The sequence below is a fragment of the Sus scrofa genome, chromosome 4, assembly GCF_000003025.6.
Source record: "Sus scrofa isolate TJ Tabasco breed Duroc chromosome 4, Sscrofa11.1, whole genome shotgun sequence".
Lineage (NCBI taxonomy): Eukaryota > Metazoa > Chordata > Mammalia > Artiodactyla > Suidae > Sus > Sus scrofa.
Genome location: NC_010446.5, coordinates 67969075 through 67988843, shown reverse-complemented (window position 1 = coordinate 67988843; position 19769 = coordinate 67969075). Strand labels below are relative to the sequence as shown.

The 19769-nt window shown below is 38.8% G+C and overlaps 1 protein-coding gene across 6 annotated transcripts in view; it reads left to right on the top strand.

The window, feature by feature from the left end:
* LOC100521447 (serine/threonine-protein kinase Sgk3) overlaps positions 1–19769 on the top strand; it is a 173846-nt gene that overhangs the window by 84249 nt on the left and 69828 nt on the right. Inside the window, exon 1 of one of the 6 annotated variants that reach the window (XM_021089281.1) lies at positions 14267–14407. The exons of the other annotated variants lie outside the window; for them this stretch is intronic. The gene's annotated coding sequence lies outside the window, so the exon portion shown is untranslated. Of the gene's footprint in view, positions 1–14266; positions 14408–19769 lie in introns of those variants that run through there. 6 annotated transcript variants of the gene reach the window in all.

The following is a 19769-nucleotide window of genomic DNA, read 5'->3' as shown; positions in this document are numbered from 1 at the left end:
GTTGATTGCATCTCTGAAATATTTAACAGGTACCTCTGATCCCTGTATTGCCTATAAATTGAAAGTTATAGCTAGAAACTTGAGACTTGGGTTCACATTTTTTGGCAAGAGTTCTTTGTAAATGCTGATGTGTTTTTCCATCAGGAAGCATAAAATATCTGACTGGTTCTCCTCTTATGAGGTGAGCAGCTATTGATGAGCATTGACTTGATGCATTAATTTATTAGGGGTGGCAAAATGGTGGTACTTTAATTCTGTTCTTCCTTATACATTAGCTGGAATTTTGTAAAGAGAAACTTCCCCTCATCAACTTGAGGTGCAGTTTTATGGGAAAGGCTTGATTTTCACCCTTTATCAGTTTTCGAAAAAAAAAGGGGGTGGATTTAGTTCCTTAGCATCACTCAGAAGTTATCCACAAGGTTTGTTTTGTATTTTTCAGTATCTTTGTAAACGTGTGGATTTTTGGGGGGTCATGTCCACAGCATGGGGAAGTTCATGTGCCAGGGATCTAACCGAAGCCACAGAAGTGATAGTGCCTGATCTTTTTTTTTTTTTTTTTTCAATTCTGAAATTTTATTTTTATTTTTTACAGAATAAAATACATACATTTAAACACAATTACATTCACACAGATTATTATATCATGGATCCTAAGAAACAGATTAAGTGACTCCCTCTAGAGAAGTGGAATGGAAAATATGCTGAGACAAATAGGAAATTTATTCTATACTTTATCCCATTTTTTATGGCTTTCATCCTTACTATTTAGTATTATCTATTACATTTCAATTTTTCTTTAAAAATTAGCATTATATTAAATTGTTATATTATGCAACTAAAATTTATAAAGAAAGCCTTATATACCATTAAATATTTTATATAGCATAATAAAAAGAATAACTTAACTGGTAAGAATAACAAAAATAATATACCCTCTGAAAATAAGTAAAATATAAAATGCATAAACTGGTTAAAAAACAGTGTAACTAAAACAAACAAACAAACAAAACAAACAATGTAACTATATAAATATGTCCTCACAATTTGTTAGATCATATTGATTCTTCAATATAGGCATTACATCATTCTAGGTGATGTGATAAACAAGACATTATAGACCTTACATTGTACCATGGAGAGAAATGGTTATTAATAATACAATTGTAGAACTGTATTATTTAATTGTACAGTTGCATTATTTAATTATAATTGGCATAAATTCTTTGATGGAGAGGAAATCAGAATCAGATCTAAGGAGACTTCAGCATTCCAAGAATGATGTCAAATGACCCTCTTTATGGATTATGCACTTATTTACTATGAGATGTATTTCTTCTCCAGAGATTCCTTGTTTGTGTTATTAATTGTATTTTTGGTTTGCAGTTATTCTGAAGTTTTGATATGAGTCTATATGTATATGAGATTGTTTTAGGTTATTGTTCTCTTAATTGCAAGTTCATCTCCAGTGTCCTGCATTTGTACCCACCTCTTCTCATCATTTCGGATTTTGGTGGTATAATTTGTGCATGGATGATTTTGTATCTTTACTGTATATATACCTTTATTGTCATTTGCGGAATTTTTGTTTCCTATTGCTGTCTTGTCTTTTCTGCCTAGAGAAGATCCTTTAGTATTTGTTGTAAGGCTGGTTTAGTGTTGCTGAATTCTCTCAACTTTTGCTTATCTGTGAAGGTTTTGATTTCTCCTTCAAATCTGAACGAGAGCCTTGCTGGGTAGAGTAATCTTGATTGGAGGTTTTTTTCCTCTCATCATGTTAAGTATATCATGCCACTCCCTTCTGGCCTGCAGAGTTTCTGCTGAAAAATCTGCTGATAACCTTATTGGGGTTCCCTTGTATGTTACTTGTTTCTTTTCCCTAGCTGCTTTCAAGATTTTCTCTTTGTCTTTAATTTTGGTCAGTTTGATTAATATGTGTCTCGGTGTATTCCTCCTTGGGTTTATTTTATACGGTACTCGTTGTGCTTCCTGGATTTGAGTGAGTGGTTCCTTTCCCATGTTAGGGAAGTTTTCGACTGTTATCTCTTGGAATATTTTTTCTGTCCCCTTCTCTCTCTCTTGTCCTTCTGTCACCCGTATAATATGGATGTTGGTGCATTTAACGTTGTCCCAGAGTTGACAATGCCTGATCTTTAACCTGTTGAGCCACTACAGAATTCCATAAACTCCCGGATTTAACATTCAATGTGTTTTAGTTCATCATAGCCATTATTCTTTTTTTTTTTATGCTTGTTAACCCATGTTTGCTTAACTCTTTGAGTTGATCTCTAAGGCCTTTGATGTGACTTTAGTAATCGTTGATGTCATACCAGAGAATAAGGAAGTTAAGACCTTCTAGGCTCATCTTGTACATATCCTGTTCCAACTCCACATCAGCCAGTTCTATGAGGAACCCTAACTCATTTTTAGTGGGAAATGTTTAGGGAGCACTATCCAGGTGCAGGCAGTGCTCATTTCACTGGAATGATCATTGATTTTAGGCCTTTTCTGTGCCAGGGCTAGGAAATACATATATACATATATTTTATGGGTAAAATACAAAATATAACGTTACTTCCAACTGAACTTCAGTACTGTAGGTCTTTTTATACCTCTTTTTTCCCATATCAAAATTCTTGGTTCTTAAAAGTAAGAAGATAATTACTCATTTTATTTATCCCACCAGCAATATGATTACTTGAATAGAGTTTAAGGTTTTGTTTTTAACAATTCCTTTTGGCCTTAGAGTTTATCCCACTAGGAATACTTTGTCTTGAAGTCATTTGAAATAATCCCTAATTAGATCATTTAGGCCTTTTTGTTTAATTTTGAGGAGCCATTTTTAATTTTCTTTTTAAATTTCCTATTATATTTCCCTCTGTATCTCTAAATAATAAATGTATATTTCTTTCTTGATTTCTTAAACTTAGAGCATTATCTTTGAACATGTCAGCATGCCCTCCTCCCTTCAAGGGAGTAAGGTCATCATTTCTTAAGTACTCCACTGGTGAGTATATAACTTTTATTCTTAATAACATTTGTTTCTTGTTCTGTCAACAACAGAGGGTGGGATTGAAAGTTTTAAAATTTTTATACACTTAATGTACTTTACATAGGGCTCAGTGGAGAGCAGTTTGCACATTAGGTAATTAGTACTTACTGAATTAAATTCAACTTTTATTATATCTACCAAATAAAATGTTAGTCTTCAATTAATGGAGATAGTAGCTAAATCAATAATTAGTAATTTATAAATGATGCTGTCAGATCTTCATTCTCTGTAAATGACTTGGGATATTGCATAACCTTTTTATGTTTCTGTTATTCTGTGTTAAAAGACATGCTATTGTGATGCAGATTTGGTGTGCATAGAGAAAAGTTACAAAGGAAGAGAGCTTGCAAGGGTTTTAATTAGGTAAAAGGTGAACCTAGAATGAAATCTTAGAAAGTAAATTCATATGAATGAAGCTGTTAGTGCTGAGATCTGGGACCTCAACTGGATAAGAACAAAAAAGCTTTATTTCTTTATGACACAGTCTATTGAATCTTGAAAATAAGGTGGAAAATAATGTCCCTCCTTAGCATACAAAAGAGTGCATAAATGTCCTTGTCATCTTTGTGTCTATTAATAGAATCTGAATTAGGCAGCATTTTAAAAGGAATATGGGTTATTAATCATAGATTAAAAGTTACTGACCATATCATATAAATTATTTTAGGCAAATTTAAATCCAAAAGCCAATTCCAAATTCCAGTGTCAAATAAAATTACTCAGTACATCATTAATAAGGTGATTTTCTGCATATAAGATTAATAGAAAAGAACTTAGAGAGCTGAGAAGGAATTTAATTGGACGTCAAACTTAAAGATTGCATTTCTTCTCTAAGATGAACAACCTCTAATTGTTGTTTATCAAATTTTCTTTGGTCTACTGCTATTTGAGGCTTGCATGTAATTTCGTCATTTAGGTTACTAATTCTCTTTTATAGAGTTAGGTCCCTTCACTATACCATTAATATCTATGTAAACCAACATGCATTTAAGCAAAAAGATATATAATCACTCTTTTACATAAGAATTATATTGGAATTTGAGATATAGAAAATCTCGGTTAAAAATTACATTATCAGAAGTCTTTCTTATGAAATATTTAGGCTCCTTTATATTTCACTATCTTACAGTGCCACTGCTGTACTTATACTTGTATTGTGTTCCTTTATTATAGTTCATGCCTTATTATATCTTTGCATGTTACATTGTGTTCCTGCGTCAACTTTCTTAGTCAATATAATTTCAGTACAATGAGATCAAGTTTATTTCTAAAAGTTATCAGCCATCTCAAACTTTCAGACACAAAGTTTGAGAAAACAGTGTAAGTTTCACATTAGTTTGCTCTGGAATATTAGGAAATGTTTTCTTGGAAACTCATTGACCTTTCAAAGCCATTTTATTATGTACAGTAAAACTCTTATTATAGGGAGATGGCAAGTGCACAGTGGTAAAGAGCATGGGCTCTGGAACCAAAGTACCTGGGTTCTAATCCCAGTCCTGCTAGTTACCAGTTAAGTGATGTTTGACAATGTTATTTGACTTTGCAAGTGTTTCTTCCTCTGTAAGATGGGGGTGGTAATTTTACATAGCTCATAGATAGGCTTACTGTGAGGCTCAATCTATAAAGTGCTCAGAGAGTGTGGCACATAAGTGCTATAGCACTGTTAGCTATTATTATTATTGTGACTTATACTGTTAAGAACATTAGGAATTATTGTCAAGGACACAAATAATTCTAGTTATTTTATATTAGTGTTCAGAGAAATATTTTTATAACAGTTTCATCAGGAAATTGTAATATTACCCTGTGTGATTTTCACTTTTATTTTTTATTTATTTATTTATTTTTTGCCATTTCTTGGGCCGCTCTTGGGGCATATGGAGGTTCCCAGGCTAGGGGTCGAATCAGAGCTGTAGCTGCCGGCCTTCGCCAGAGCCACAGCAACGCAGGATCCGAGCCGCATCTGCAACCTACACCACAGCTCACGGCAACGCCAGATCGTTAACCCACTGAGGGCAGGGATCGAACCCCCAACCTCATGGTTCCTAGTCAGATTCGTTAACCACTGTGCCACAATGGGAACTCCTTATTTTCACTTTTAGACATCTAGAGTCAAATATATTCCCAGAAATTATGATGAAGCATGATAATGTGAGAAAAAAGAATGTATACATGTCTGTATGACTGGGTCACCTTGCTGTACAGTATAAAACTGACAGAACACTATAAACCAGCTATAATGGAAAACATAAAAATCAATATAAATGAAAAAAAAATATATTCCCAGAAAAACATATCTCTAGTCTTATAGTGAAAGGCAAGAAGATTTATTTGCATAAATTCATTTTCTATTAATCTTTAATAACCATTTAAGTGTTCTGTGTAAGAGTATCCTAAGGATCCTCGGAATAATAGGATGACTCACATGTGGATCTTGCTGACAATTACTGGCTAATAGAGGACATATAAATAAATAACCAGAGGTAGAAAACAAGAGATGCAGGTAAAGTGTTCATAGAAGCTTTCAGGAAAGGGAGTATCCTCATTAAAAGAATGGGAAAAAAATTCTTGTAGGAGCTTGTATTTGAATAGTGCCTTGGACGATCAGTAGGACTTATATATGTAGAGAAATGAGGTCTCTGTTGCATGTAGAGAGAGGAAGGAGTTGGTTTTGCTTGGAGCACGGGGTGCATGAAGGGGAGGTAAGGTTATATGATTGTCAGAATATAGAGGATCTAGGAGGCTATTCTGATAAGATCTTATTCAGTCATCAATGGGATTTGAAATGGTGTTTTTAAAAAACTAAGATGAAATTCATAATGTAAAATTAACTAAAGTGTACAATTCAGTGATATTTAGCATATTTACAATGTTGTGCAACTACTTCTCTCTAGTTTCAAACATTATTGTGAGCCCCAAATTAAACCTCATATACCCCATATCCATTAAAGTTATTTCTCATTCCCTCATCCCTTTGGCCCCTGGGAACTTCCAGTCTGCTCTCTATTTCTTTGGATCTGCCTGTTCTGAATATTTCATGTAAGTGGATTCATTCAGGGTATAAACTCTCACGTCTAGCTTTTCCTTTTTTTTCCCCTTTATCAGCTTCACCTGTGGTATATGGAAGTTCCTGGGCCAGGGACTGAATCCGAGCCACAACTGCAGCAATACCATACTGTTAACCCACTGTACCAGACCAGGGATCAAACTGGCAATGCCACAGAGACAAGCGGGATCATTAACCCACTACACTACAGTGGGAACTCTTTATGTCTAACTTCTTAGCATAATGTTTTAGAGGTTCATCCACATTATAGCATGCATCAGCACTTAATTCCTTTTATGACTGAATAATATTCCATTGGGTATACGTTCCACAATTTTTTTGTCTGTATCAAGGAACATTTGGTTGTTTCCATCTTTTGGCTGTTGTTAATAGTGCTGCTATTAACATACATGTGTAAATATTTATTTAGGTACCTACTTTCAGTTCTTTGGGATGTATATAGAGATGTGGCATTGCTGGATCATATGATAATTCTGTGTTTAACTTTTTGAGGAACTGCCAAACTTTTCCATAGCAGCCACAGCATTTTACATTCCTACCAGCAATGTACGAGGGCTCTGATTTCTCCACATCCTCACCAACACTTATTTTCTGCATTTTTGATTCTTGGCCATCCTCGTACATGTAAAGTGGTATCTTTTTGTGGTTTTGATTTGCATTTCCCTGATAACTAATGATGTTGACCATCTTTTCATGTCCTTGTTGGCCATTTATATATCTTCTTTGGAGAAATGTCTGTTCAGGTCCATTGCCCACTTTTTAATTGTGTTATTTATCTTTTGTTGAGTTGTACAAGTTCTTTACTCTGGATACTTCTCTTATCAGATATATGATTTGTAGTTGTATTCTCTCTACATATGTGTGTTGTCATTTTAATTTCCTGATAATGACCTTTGATTCACAAAAGTTAGTAATTTTGGTGAAGTCCAGTTCATCTATTTTTTCTTTTCTTTTTTTCTTTCTTTCTTTTCTTTTTTTTTTTTTTTTTTGGCTTTTTAAGGGCTGTACCTGAGACATATGGAAGTTCCCAGGGTAGGGGTCCAATCAGAGCTACAGCTGCTAGCCTACACCACAGCCACAGCAATGCCAGATCTGACCACGTCTGCAACCTACATCTCAGCTTACAGCAATGCCAGACCCTTAACCCACTGAGCAAAGCCAGGGATAAAAGCCACAACCTCATGGATCCTAGTCGGATTTGTTTCTGCTCCACCACAATGGGAACTCCTATTTTTTCTTTTCTTGCTCATGTTTTTGGTGTCATATCTAAGAATCCATTGCCAAATCCCTGGTTGTGAAGATCCATTCCTGTATTTCCATCTAAGAGTTTTATAGTTTTGACTCTTTTAGGTCATTGACCCATCTTCAGTTAATTTTTATATGTGGTGTGAAGTAGGAGTTTCATTCTTTTGCATGTGAATACATAGTAGGTCAAGTGCCACTTGAAGAGACTGTCGTTTTCCCACTGAATGATCTTGGCACCCTTGTTGAAAATTAGTGGGCCGTAAATGTATGGGTTTGTTTATTGATTCAGTTCTATCCCAGTGGTCTATAGATCAAGCTTATGCTAGTACCACACTGTTTTGATTATTACAGCTTTTCAAAATTTGTGACAAATTGTGAAATCAGAAAGTGTGAGACCTTGTTCTTATTCTATCGTTTGGGCTTTCTAGGGCACCCTGCAATACTATATGAATTTGAGGATTGGTTTTTCCATTTCTGCAAAACAAGGCTGTTGGAATTTTAATAGAGATTACATTAAAAGTATTGTAGATTATTAAACAGAAAGTGACATGACTAGAATTGTCCTTAGCATTTTATAAAATGGATCAGAAAAGGAAAAGAGAGGAGACTGGGAGATGATTAGAAAAGTTAGCTCAACAAGAAGGCTTGGATTTGAATTTTGGGAGTGAGGACAGGACAAATGCCAGAGACTGCGGAGTCAGACTTGAAAGAAATCTCTTCATTCAGTTAATGATTTAGATCCCATTATTACATGCCCTAGGCACTAGGGATGCTGTAATAAACAAGGTGTATATATGTATCTTGCTTTCACAGACCTTGCACTCTTCTGTGGCAGGAACAGGGAAACAGTGAACAGTGAAATAAAGGGCAGACTATGATCAGTGCTGTGAAGAAAATGAACAAGCTACTATGATAGAGTAATAGAAATACTACCTTAGATAGAAAAGGCCTTTCTGAGGGGCAGCTGTTTAAATAAGACCTGAATGATAAGGAGTTAACCCTGTGAGGAATGGAAGAAGGAAAGTATTCTGGCCTAGAGAAAACAATTATCAAAGGTTCTAAGAACCTAAATGGGAAAGAGGGAAGATCTAGGGGAGAGCTCAGAGACTCTGACATTTGAACTTGTGTGACTGGGTAAGAGAAGGCGCTATATATAGAACATGCTTGATGGAACAACCATGAATTTATTCATTTTTAGGGGAAGATATTTAGCAGGTAGTTGGAAATTTGGAACTAGAGTTGGCCATGCTTCAGGTAAATATATTGTGGCCAACTGTATGGAGATGAAAATAGAAAATGTGAGCCTGGATAAGAAAGCCAGTTATAGAGTTCCCTTTTGGCACAGTGGGTTAAGGGTCCATCACTGTCACTGCAGCAGCTTGGGTCACTGCTGTGGCTTGGGTTCAGTCCTTGGCCTGGGAATTTCCATTTGCTGTAGGCGTGGCCAAAGAGAGGGAGAGAAAGAGAAGGCCAGTGAAAAGAACTCTGGACTTAAAGACATGGATTTTTTTTTTTTTTTTTTTTTTTTTTGTCTTTTTTGCCTTTTCTAGGGCCACTTCCGCGGCATGCGGAGATTCCCAGGCTAGGGGTCTAATCGGAGCCATAGCCACCAGACTATGCCAGAGCCACAGCAACGCGGGATCTGAGCCACGTCTGCAACTTACACCACAGCTTATGGCAACGCTGGATCTTTAACCCACTGAGCAAGGCCAGGGATCGAAGCCGCAACCTCATGGTTCCTAGTCAGATTTGTTAACCACTGCGCCACGACGGGAACTCCTAGGGCATTCTTTTTCGCAGTATATGGAGGTTCCCAGGCTGGGGGTCCAGTCAGAGCTGTAGCAGCTGGCCTATGCCACAGCCACAGTAATGCAGGATCTGAGCTGTGTCTGTGACCTACACACAGCTCATAGTGATGCCAGATCCTTAACCCTCTGAGATAGGCCAGAGATTGAACCTGCATCCTTATCGTTGCTCATCAGATTCGTTAACCACTGAGCCACAATGGGAACACTGAAGACCTGGATTTAAGTCTTCTTCCTGTTGTTGAGTGGTTGTGATACTTTGGGCAATTTCTCATTTTAAGGTCACAAAGCTCTATTTCACTTTTTATTCTGTTCTAATTATCTGTCTGTGTTTGTTCTAATGATCACATTGTCTTGATGACTATAGCTTTATTAAGTGTTTATAATATAAGGTATTTTGTCTTTCAATGTTCTTCTTTTTAAATACTGTTTTGAATTCATATTACACTTTTTTATCTAATGAAAGATTTCATAGGAAGGCTGTACTTTTAGATATGGGGAAAACCTATATTCCTAGTGTTCTTCATTCCTAGCACACAGCTATATTTCCAGAAATCTGGAATCATTTTCCTTCTGCCTGATGGACTTCCTTTAACATTTCTTGTAGTGTGGGTCTGCTGGTTATGAATTCTTTAGCTTTTTTTTATATATCCGAAAAACCTTTGTATTTCCTTCAGTTTTGAAAGATATTTTTGCTAGGTATAGAATTCTAGGCTTACAGTTTTTGGTTTACTATTTCAAAGACGCTGCTCCTCTATCTTTTCCTTGAACTATTTCTTATAAGCAGTATGCTGTCATCTTTACCTTTGTTCTTCTTCGCATAGTCTTTTTTTTCCCTCTGGCTGCTATTAATATGTTTGCTTTATTACTCACTAGTTTTTAGTAATTTCATTATGCAATTTCTCCATATAGTTTTCTTCATGGTTGGGTTAATTGAGGCTGTTAGATCTGTGGGTTTATAATTTTCATCAAATTTTGAAAAAGAACAGTCATATTTCTTCACATGTCTTTTCTGATCTCCTTCCCCAATCCCACCTCTACTCTCTCTTTCAGGCACTCTAATTACAATATTAGGCTGCTTGGACTTAATCCCATGGCTCATTGATCTCTTTTATTTTTTACTATGTAGTTAATTTTGGAAAGTTTCTATTATGTGTCTTCAAGCTCACGAATCCTTTCCTTTGCAGTGTCTACTCTTCTGTTAATCCTATCCAGTGTATTTTTCACCTTAGAAATTGTTTTCACCTGTAGAAGTTAGATGTAGAAATTTGTACACCTTCCTTGTCTCTATTTAACTTTTTTTTTTTTTTTTTTTTTTTTTTTTTTTTTTTTTGTCTTTTTAGGGCTGCTCCCACAGCACATGGCGGTTCCCAGGCTAGGGGTCTAATCGGAGCTGTAGCTGCCAGCCTACACCACAGCCACAGCAACATGGGATCCAAGCTGCCTCTGCGACCTACACCACAGCTCACAGCAACACCAGATTCTTGACCCGCTGAGCAAGGCCAGGGATCGAACCCGTAACCTCATGGTTCCTAGTCGAATTCGTTTCCATTGCACCATGATGGGAGCTCCCTCCATTTAATTTTTTAAGTATATTGCCATTATAATAACTATTTTAATGCCCATGTCTGCTAGTTCTGACATCTCTGTCAGTTGTTGGTTAGTTTCAGTGATTAATTTTTCTCCTCATTATGGATCGTTTTTTCCTGCTTCTTGGTATGCTTTGTAGTATTTGATTGGATGGCAGATATTGTGAATTTTATCTTGTTGAGTGCTGAATATTTTTGTAGTCCTGTAAATGTGCTTGAATTTTAACTTGAGATGCAATTAAATTACTTTAAAATAGTTTGATCATTTTGGATCTTTTATATTTTGGCAGCACCCAAGCAGCACTTAGTTTGGGGCCAGTTACTATCCAACATTAAGGCAAAACCCTTCAAGTATTTGAATTGGGAGGTTTTCTAGTCAGCCTGGTGTGAACAGCCATTATTCCTGGCCCTCTGTGAGCACCCACTACCATTCCTCCTAATGCTTTCAATGATTTGCTCTTTCCTTAACTTTGAGTAGTCTCCTCATATGCATGTGCTGATCAGCTCTGTTGAAGTCTCCAGGAGGACCCTTTGCACATCTCTGGGATTCTCTGTGTTGTTATCTTGTTTGTTCTGTGAACTCTGGCCATCTTGTTCTCGCTGGGCTCATGGCTCCATCTCCTCACCTCAGGGAATCTGTGGGCTCTCTTATGATTTCCCTTCCTATGCCATGGTCTGTGTTTTCTCTGAAGGTAATAAGCTGGGGTAAACGTTGTTCCTTTCCCATCCCTGAGGGATCACTCTCCTCCATTGCCTGACATCCAATATCTTAAAAGCTGTGGTTTTATATATTTTGTCTGGCTCCTTCTTGTTGTTGGTTTAGGTGGGTGGGCAAATATGGTCCTTGTTATTCTATCCTGGCTGGATTCAGACATTCCCCCCAGGTCTCCCTCTTAATAGTCACCTCACACTTTTAGGAGAGGAAAAGTTCCAAAAGTCTATAACCAATAGCTTCTGGTATAGCCACTCTGTAAAATGAAGTGTGACTGTTGTTTAGTCTGCCTATTTAATACTGCTTAAATCTCCAGACTATTAGAAAGGTTTGCTGTGACTAGTGATTTATAGATTGTTTGGGCCAGACCTCAGAGCCTAGGGCCTCCCTTAAACATGCCAGTGATATTTTCAAAACACAAGGAGCCATTGATAGATTGCAAATCAGTTTTTACTCTTACTTGGTAGTCATTCTGCAAACTCAGTTCTGCTTCTATTTATATCATTTGGCGAAGGCTGCAGTTAAGGAAAATTTATTTTCTAAAGATCCTAATAGTATATAGGGCCCCCTAACATAGGCAGTTTGCTGTGAATCAGGGTTTATTTCTGGAACACTAAAAACTTTTCTTACTCTGACTCCAAGAAGTGCTGTGTGATTCTTGTTTGTCTTATTCTTGAAAGTTTTTTTGAAATTGGAAGGAGAAACTCCTACAATTTTATTTGCATGAAAAACAAACGACCAGTGTATTTTAATTACAGCAAGGGAGAGAGAGTACTTAAGGAAAACTGGAAATAACCATAGACTGTTGAATATATTTTTAAGCACATAGTGTGGGTATATCACTTGTTTGGTCAGTGGGATAGGCTACTTTTTATTTTTAATATACCTCCATGAATCTCAAAGATTTAGTCTTTGAAACAAGTCTTATTTAATAATAATTTATTTTCCTATTTTTTTAACTCAGTCACATACACCTGCCCATCAGCGCTTTGGTTAGCATGAAGTAGCTAGTATCACTTCAGTGTCATATAATTTCAGAAAAAAAAAAAACCAACACCCAGAATCTTACTGTTTTGGGTAACCTGAATAGCCTTATTGTAGGTGAATATATAATTTCTTTTGGGCTGTTTGAGATATTGAACATAGATAGCTTTTTCTTCCTGTGTTGGCTGGAGCCTGGTGATGTCCAGCCAGTTTTGTTTTGGAGATAAATATTATAAATAATGGGAGAAAACAAAACAAGGTGGTCTTGCTAAGTGCCAGTGGAGAAGTACAGAGTCTAAGCATTATAGCAGTTTTATTTCATAGAGAGATCCCTGAGCTGAGTTATCATAGTCCCAACAGGTAGCTATGATGGAGAAGAGGTATTCTGAGCTGGGAAGCAGTGACTGTAAGTGTTCAGTGATGGGAACGTTGGCTGTATGTTGTGGACGCTGTCCAGTGAGGAAGCTGTCAGACTAAAGTGTACACAGAGAGTAGTTGGAGATTAGCTAGAAAAAGTAGGTGAGAGTTAGATCCGAGATCCTGAGTTCTTTGTATTTTACACAGAGATGACAGTGAAAATGAGAAGGATCATTGAAGAGACTTTAATTCAGAAAGCCAAGGACCTAATGACTAAATGTGAGGACTCAAAGGGAAGAAGAGTGAAAAGTTTTGAGCTAGAACAAGAGTGTTATTATTACTACAAATCAGAAAGGAGAGTTTGAAAAAATGCCAGAGACCTGAGGCTTTTTCTAAAATTTCCCAGTTTCTCTGTGTGGCTCCTGACTGCACAATGCTTTCCCTGTGGTCCTCCTCCTTTAATTGTTGAGCCTGGCAAGATGACATGGAGTGAGGAAGGGCATTTAGAGATCATGAAGTCACCTGGCCTAATCTCTCTATTTTACAGATAAGGAAATTAAAGGCCTTCAGATAAGGTGACTTCCCTTCTGGCCACACAGCTAGGCTGGACTCTTGGCACTATTTTCTGAATTTTTTCTAGCAAAGGTTACTGTGTATCAATTCTATTTGTTGGTGAAGTGAGTCTTGTGTTTCCCTACCATAATTCATTAGTTATTGACTTGATTCCTCAAATCGTTTTTCACCTTCCCAAATCAAAGATTAATAGTTAAAATAATTTCTTTCCAGTAGCCTGATTTTTTTGGGGGGAGGGGGGGCATTATCTATATACATAGCATCACAAACCTTGTAGTAGTGCACTGTGGGCGTTAATGCTAAACTCTTGAAAGCTGTTTGAAGGAAAAAGGAATTATTAACATGTAAGTCTAGAGGGAGGATTCTTACTGGAATCCTTCCCACAGTTTTTAAAAGAACGAGGTTTTATGTTGGAGATCAGTCAGGAGCTGCTTCCTTTCTTTATCCCCCTAAACCCCATTCCCCATGTCTTTTCACGCATGGAACCCAGAATTCGTGTGTGACTCCTACTCTGCCCGAAAAGAATGAGATTAGCCAATGTCTTGAATAGGTGAACTCTTAAAGATGTCTCACCCAGCCCTACACCTTAGCTGGAACCTGGGGAAGCGTGCCTTCTCTTCCCCTTTCCAAGCCTCCTTCCTCATCACGGCTGTCTCTCTCCTTTCACCCTATCCCACCAGTGGAATTCCACCCTTCCTAGCTCAGGGTCATACCACGTCCTGCCCAACCAAGCCCTCTGACCTACAGCTCTTCTTTGATGGCCCGCCCCCCGGAGCGTGCCGGGGGCGGAGCTGAGTTAGCAAAAGCCCTGCCCCCTCGTTTGGGGAGGGGCCAGCGGCCCCGACGGCGCTGTTGATTGGTGGGGGCGGGGCCTGCTGCGGGGCGGGGCCCGGAGGTCCGGCAGGCAGCGGCGCGGGGCGCGACGGGCGCCGCTCGGGGCTGGAGCCGCGGCGTGGAGCTTAGTCGAGTGTGGTGCATCTGTGGGGCGCTTCCCGCTCGGTGCGCGTGGGACGTGGGTCCCGGAAGGTGAGTGTGGGCAGGGGTCCCGGTGGTGCGTGGGCAGCTGGAGGGGACCCCGCGGGCGCGCCCAGGGCAGGTGTGGTTTGTTGGGACGGGTGCGGGTACCACTTCCGCGCGGAATAGGCGCGCAGGGCTCTGGCCGGCGGCCCGGTGGTGTGACTCCCCGGAGGGAGGGGGACAGCGGATTTGCATCGTTTGTTCATGGCTTTAGCTCTGGGACACAGGATATTTGCGTAGCTCCATATACCCCCTCCCCAAATCTCGGGAGACCTCAGGTGCTGCAGAGATTTTATAGTCTTTAAAATCATTTCTAGTTCGTCGTGCAGGACTAGAGGAGAGACTCGGTAGTGAATTTACGGTGTAGCTTTATTTTGACTTCGTGTTATTCGGTTTGCAGGGGGACTTGTAATGGGACTGTTATTTAAATAAGGACACCAGGGTGTACACAAGCAGTGAATTGTGGAGATTAAGTGAGCAGACTTTGAAGCTAGAGTGCGTGTTTGCATCTACTTATGAATTGTGAAAACTTGGGCAATATGCTAAACTTCTTTTTGCCTTTGTTTCTGCATATGTAAAATGGGGATACTATTAGATGCAGCTTTAGAGGATTTTAATGATGATTACATGAGTTACTACTTAGTGCCTAGCACGTAAGTCCATAATAACTTTGGCTGTTTTCTTGTTTATGCAATTAGATGGGCATTAATCTTCAAAGTTGCAGAAAGGAAAACCTTTTTGTAGAGCTGTTGCTGGGGAGATTCCTCTAGAACAGTTTTCAAAGACCAAGTCCTTCTGGAAAAGATCTCATTACTTTTCTTCTTACTAGAGTTGTGATCATCTACCTTGTTCCAAATCAAAGCCACTCTCAAATGATACATAAATCTCAGTTTTGAAGGTTAAAAGAGGGATGAAGAAAGGTAGCATTTTTCCAATGAGTGTAGCCTCATTTTAAGCACCAAGCTCTGGTAGGTTTAAAAGTTCACTTTATACAGAACTTATGAATTGTGCTGTTTTGGGTGGGTGCTTATTTGTAACATTATTGCAAAAGGAGGAAAACCAGAGTACCCAAAATAGGTAAATAAACTAAACATCATAGGAACCATAACTTGCCACACAGACCCTCAGAATTGAAAGGAATATGAAAAATCAGACCAGCTGCCCTTAACAGATAAGAATGAGACCCAGAACCAATTAATGGCAGGACTTAGATTAGAATTCAGCTCAGCTGAGCAACAAATTATAAAATCTAAGGATGATATTACTTCCAGTGTTGATAATAGTACTATTTTTATTTTTGACAGTTTTATGGTGCTGTGAGTGGTTTTTCTCTCAGCAACATCCTGCTTGGTAGCTTAATTGCATGATTCATAATCATTCTTCAGCACCTTTGATTTAAATCACAAGTCTCAAAGCTGCTACATCAGTGATTGCTTTGAGAACAAGATGACTGTCTTCTTAAGCTTTGTACAAACATGTTCTAACAGTGCTTTAGTTTTGTTGTTTTATGCAGTCCTTTTCTCTCATGTAGGGAATGTCAACAGCCAATATAAACAAATTGACCTACTAGGCAGTTTGTTATCATTGTGTTACTGGTGAAGTTTTCTTGATTGGGTAAGATAGTCGCCAAATGCTAGCCCAGAGAAGCAGGACTGGATCTCCATCCTCTAAGAGATGTGTTGCAATCTCTGCCAACCTCAACAGAATCATGGAGTGAAATTATTTGGAGATACTGGTCTGTTGGTTGCTGATTCTTACCCTGGCTTCTTGCAGAGCTCACTCCCTTCCCACTGGGTATTTGTTCAGATACTATCACAATCAGACCCTCCTATTTAAAATTCCACACAACCCCAACTCTTCCTATAATGGTTTACCTATTTATTTACCTGTCTGTTTTCTGTTGCCTGCCTCTAGCGGGTTAAGTTCCATGAGGACAGGGGTACTTGCCAGTGGTGTTCACACTGCTCTATCCTCAGTACCTGGAAACAGTGCTTGGCACTAGAGGATGTCACCTGCCTGGTTCTGAGGCAGACATTTCCTACTAGAGTTAGAAATTACTTCAGCCAATTCACAATTCATTTTGTCCTGCTCTCCCTTCCCCCCCAATTTCTAGTTACTTCTTCTGTTATCCAGGAATGAAACCTTGAGGCAGTGTTAATTCCTCCTTCTACCTGGCACTCCACTTGCAGGTAGCTACTGACTGGCTTCTCCTGTCAAGTTTTTGCAAACCTGCCATTCCCATTGTTGCCAAGTTCCTTTTTCTTCTAGTCCTCCTCCATTTCATTTTGTCCTCTGCACCTACAGCCCTTCCACCTCCCTTTCCAGAAGCCCTCTCATCTTCATCTGCAGAGTGAAAGCCAGAGGGAGAAGCTTGGCGTTCAGAGTGCTCTGCAACATGATGGCAAATCCACTTTGCCAGCCTCTATTGGCCACATGTAAGAAGAGTGACGTCCAACTTAGGCTTGTAAATGTGAAAGTAAAGTAATGCTTTAATGGTAATGCCCTGTAAAACCTCACGGTGAGTAGGTGCCTCATGACAGCTTCTCTTTGTGTGTGTGTGTTTCATTGAGTGGGTCCTTTCCCCCAGGTGGACAGGAATTCAGACAGGTTGGACTAATGGCTATTTCCTGTTCCTGCTTCGGACTTCTGCTGCTCTTTCTGTTTTGAGGACCCAGCCTTCAGCACCTCCCTCACATGTCTCCACTACCTCAGATACCTAGATAAGTTCAGCTGCAAGTGGTTTTTCTATTCTCTAACTTCTAGTGATTTTTCATGCCTTTTTAAGAATTTATCACAATCTACTTTGGGTTGTAATTCTTTGACATTTGTCTTTTCTTTTTAGCTCCTAGAGGGCGAGAACCATGCATACGCAAATTCCAGTTACTTTTTTGAGGGAAAATAAGATACCCACTTACCTGTTTTTTAAATAAAAGTGAACATAAAGTTCTCTTAATAGGTCTTTAAATCATTAAACATTGAGCCTCAACTATCATTTCTTTTTCTTTCTTTCTTTTTTCTTTTTTTTTTTTTTTTTTTTTTTGTCTTTTTTGCTATTTCTTGGGCCGCTCCCGCGGCATATGGAGGTTCTCAGGCTAGGGGTCCAATCAGAGCTGTAGTCTCCGGCCTACACCAGAGCCATAGCAACGCGGGATCCAAGCCGCGTCTGCAACCTACACCACAGCTCACGGCAACGCCGGATCGTTAACCCACTGAGCAAGGCCAGGGATCGAACCCACAACCTCATGGTTCCTAGTCAGATTCGTTAACCACTGCGCCACGACGGGAACTCCCCTCAACTATCATTTCTACAATATGGACACTTTAGGAAGAAGGCAGAGGGAAGTACAGTGTTAAATAAAAAGATTCTAATGAAGATATTTAGGTCTGGGTTTTTTTTTTTTTTTTTAATTTTATGGCCATACCTGCTTCCCCTGCTTCCCAGGCAAAGGATGAATCTGAGCCACAGCTGCAACCTGTGTCGCAGTGGTAGCAACTGCGGATCCTTTTAACCCACTGTGCTGGGCTAGGGATCGGACCTGAGCCTTTGCAGTTGGATTCTTTTTTGTTTGTTTAATTTTTTCTTTTTAGGGCTGCACTCATTGCCTGTAGAAGTTGCCAGGCTAGGGGCCACAACCATACCACATACGAGCTGCATATGCGACCTAGTTCATGGCAACTCCGGATCCTTGATCCGCTGAGTGGAGCCAGGGCTTGAATTGCATCCTCATGGATACTCGTCGGGTTTGTTACCATTGAGCCACAACAGGAGCTCCTACAGTCGGATTCTTAACCCACTGCACTACCTGGGAGCTCTGAGGTCTGGATTTATAAAAAGGTAAAGGGAAGGCAATAAACCCAGCATCCACATGGGTGGACAGGCAGAAGTTTAAAAAAAAAAAAAAAGCCGTAAAGTCACTATAAAGTCACTCACAAAACCTTTAGGACAAGACAGACTTTATGGAGCATATCTGCAGTTTTGGATTCTCTTGTGGGGAATTATTCCTAAGGGTCATTTTGTTTTTGCATCTCTAGGCACAAATAATACCATCTCCTTGCCTTGTTTTCTGAGCTGGGGTGGATTGAGTACACACTCTCTGACCTACACAAAAGAGTTTACCTTTCCCTCAATCATTTAATAAAATGTCCATACTTCTTTCATCATTTATTTTATGGATATATGGAGAAGATATCTGCCAGAACCGTTTAGTTCTTCAGAAAAAGGTGATAGATGTAAGATACTTGAATTTGTCTATTGTTGGAGCTCCAGTTTTGCCAAGTCTGAGTTTGGTTTAATGTATTTTGCTTTATTTCATTATAAACATACCCTTGCATGTATTCCAATTGAGTGAATGCTCTTATTTTACTTGTGAGTTTTCCTAACAGATTAAAACTTGTTTCTGGGACTTGTGTAGACTCTTCTGCAATTTAACTTTCTCTTTTCTTCTCTCTTGCCTCCCAAACCTCTACTGGGCTTTTCTCATTCTGGGGCACCCATTAGCCTGGCTTATTTCTTCTGAGTATCATTCTATATCTATGTTACCTTTCCTGGGATGAAACTGTAGTTTCTATTGACAGGAAAGAGCTGACAGGGAAAAAAATATATATGTACATAGTTCTAGTTTTTGAAATGTTAAAACTTTAAGGTAAAATTCTGCATATTATTTTTACTAACATACTAACACCAGCTAATGTAAGGTTAGGATTTAAAACTAACATACTGCAACTTATATTTAAAATGTCCTATAATTTAAATTTATAATTGGTTGTAAGTTTTGTCCTTTGGGGAATTTCTACTAATGTATTAAACAGTGAGTTTTACTGTCAGAAGAAGAATCTTGAAAGCAAATATTTGCTTTGGAGTAAAGTTCCCTTTATCACACTGTATAAGCATCTGTGTTTACCCTGAGTTCTCCTTGTTTATGAAACACCTTAGTTAAGGATGTTTATAAGATAGGATCATTCATGCAAATAATAGAAGTTGGGGCACAGACTAATTACATATCTGGAATACATGGTAAGCACTGTGTAAGCATCTGTTAAATAAATAAACCTGTATTTTTAGGGAGAATTTATTTTTTTGGCCGCACCTGCAGCATGTGGAAGTTCTGGGCCAGGGATTGAAGCCTGGCTGCAGCTGCAACCTACATCACAGCTGTGGAAATGCTGGATCCTTAACCCACTGTGCTGGGCTGCTGCAGAGACAAGGCAGGATCCCTAAGCCCCTGCACCACAGTAGGAATGCCAATTTTAGGGAATATTTTATTAAGATATTGTAGCATATTGGTATGTGTAGTAATGGGATTGATCTAGTAAAGAGGGAGAAATTGATGATTCTGGAGACTAACGAAGGAATGATGAGACAGGCTGCTTT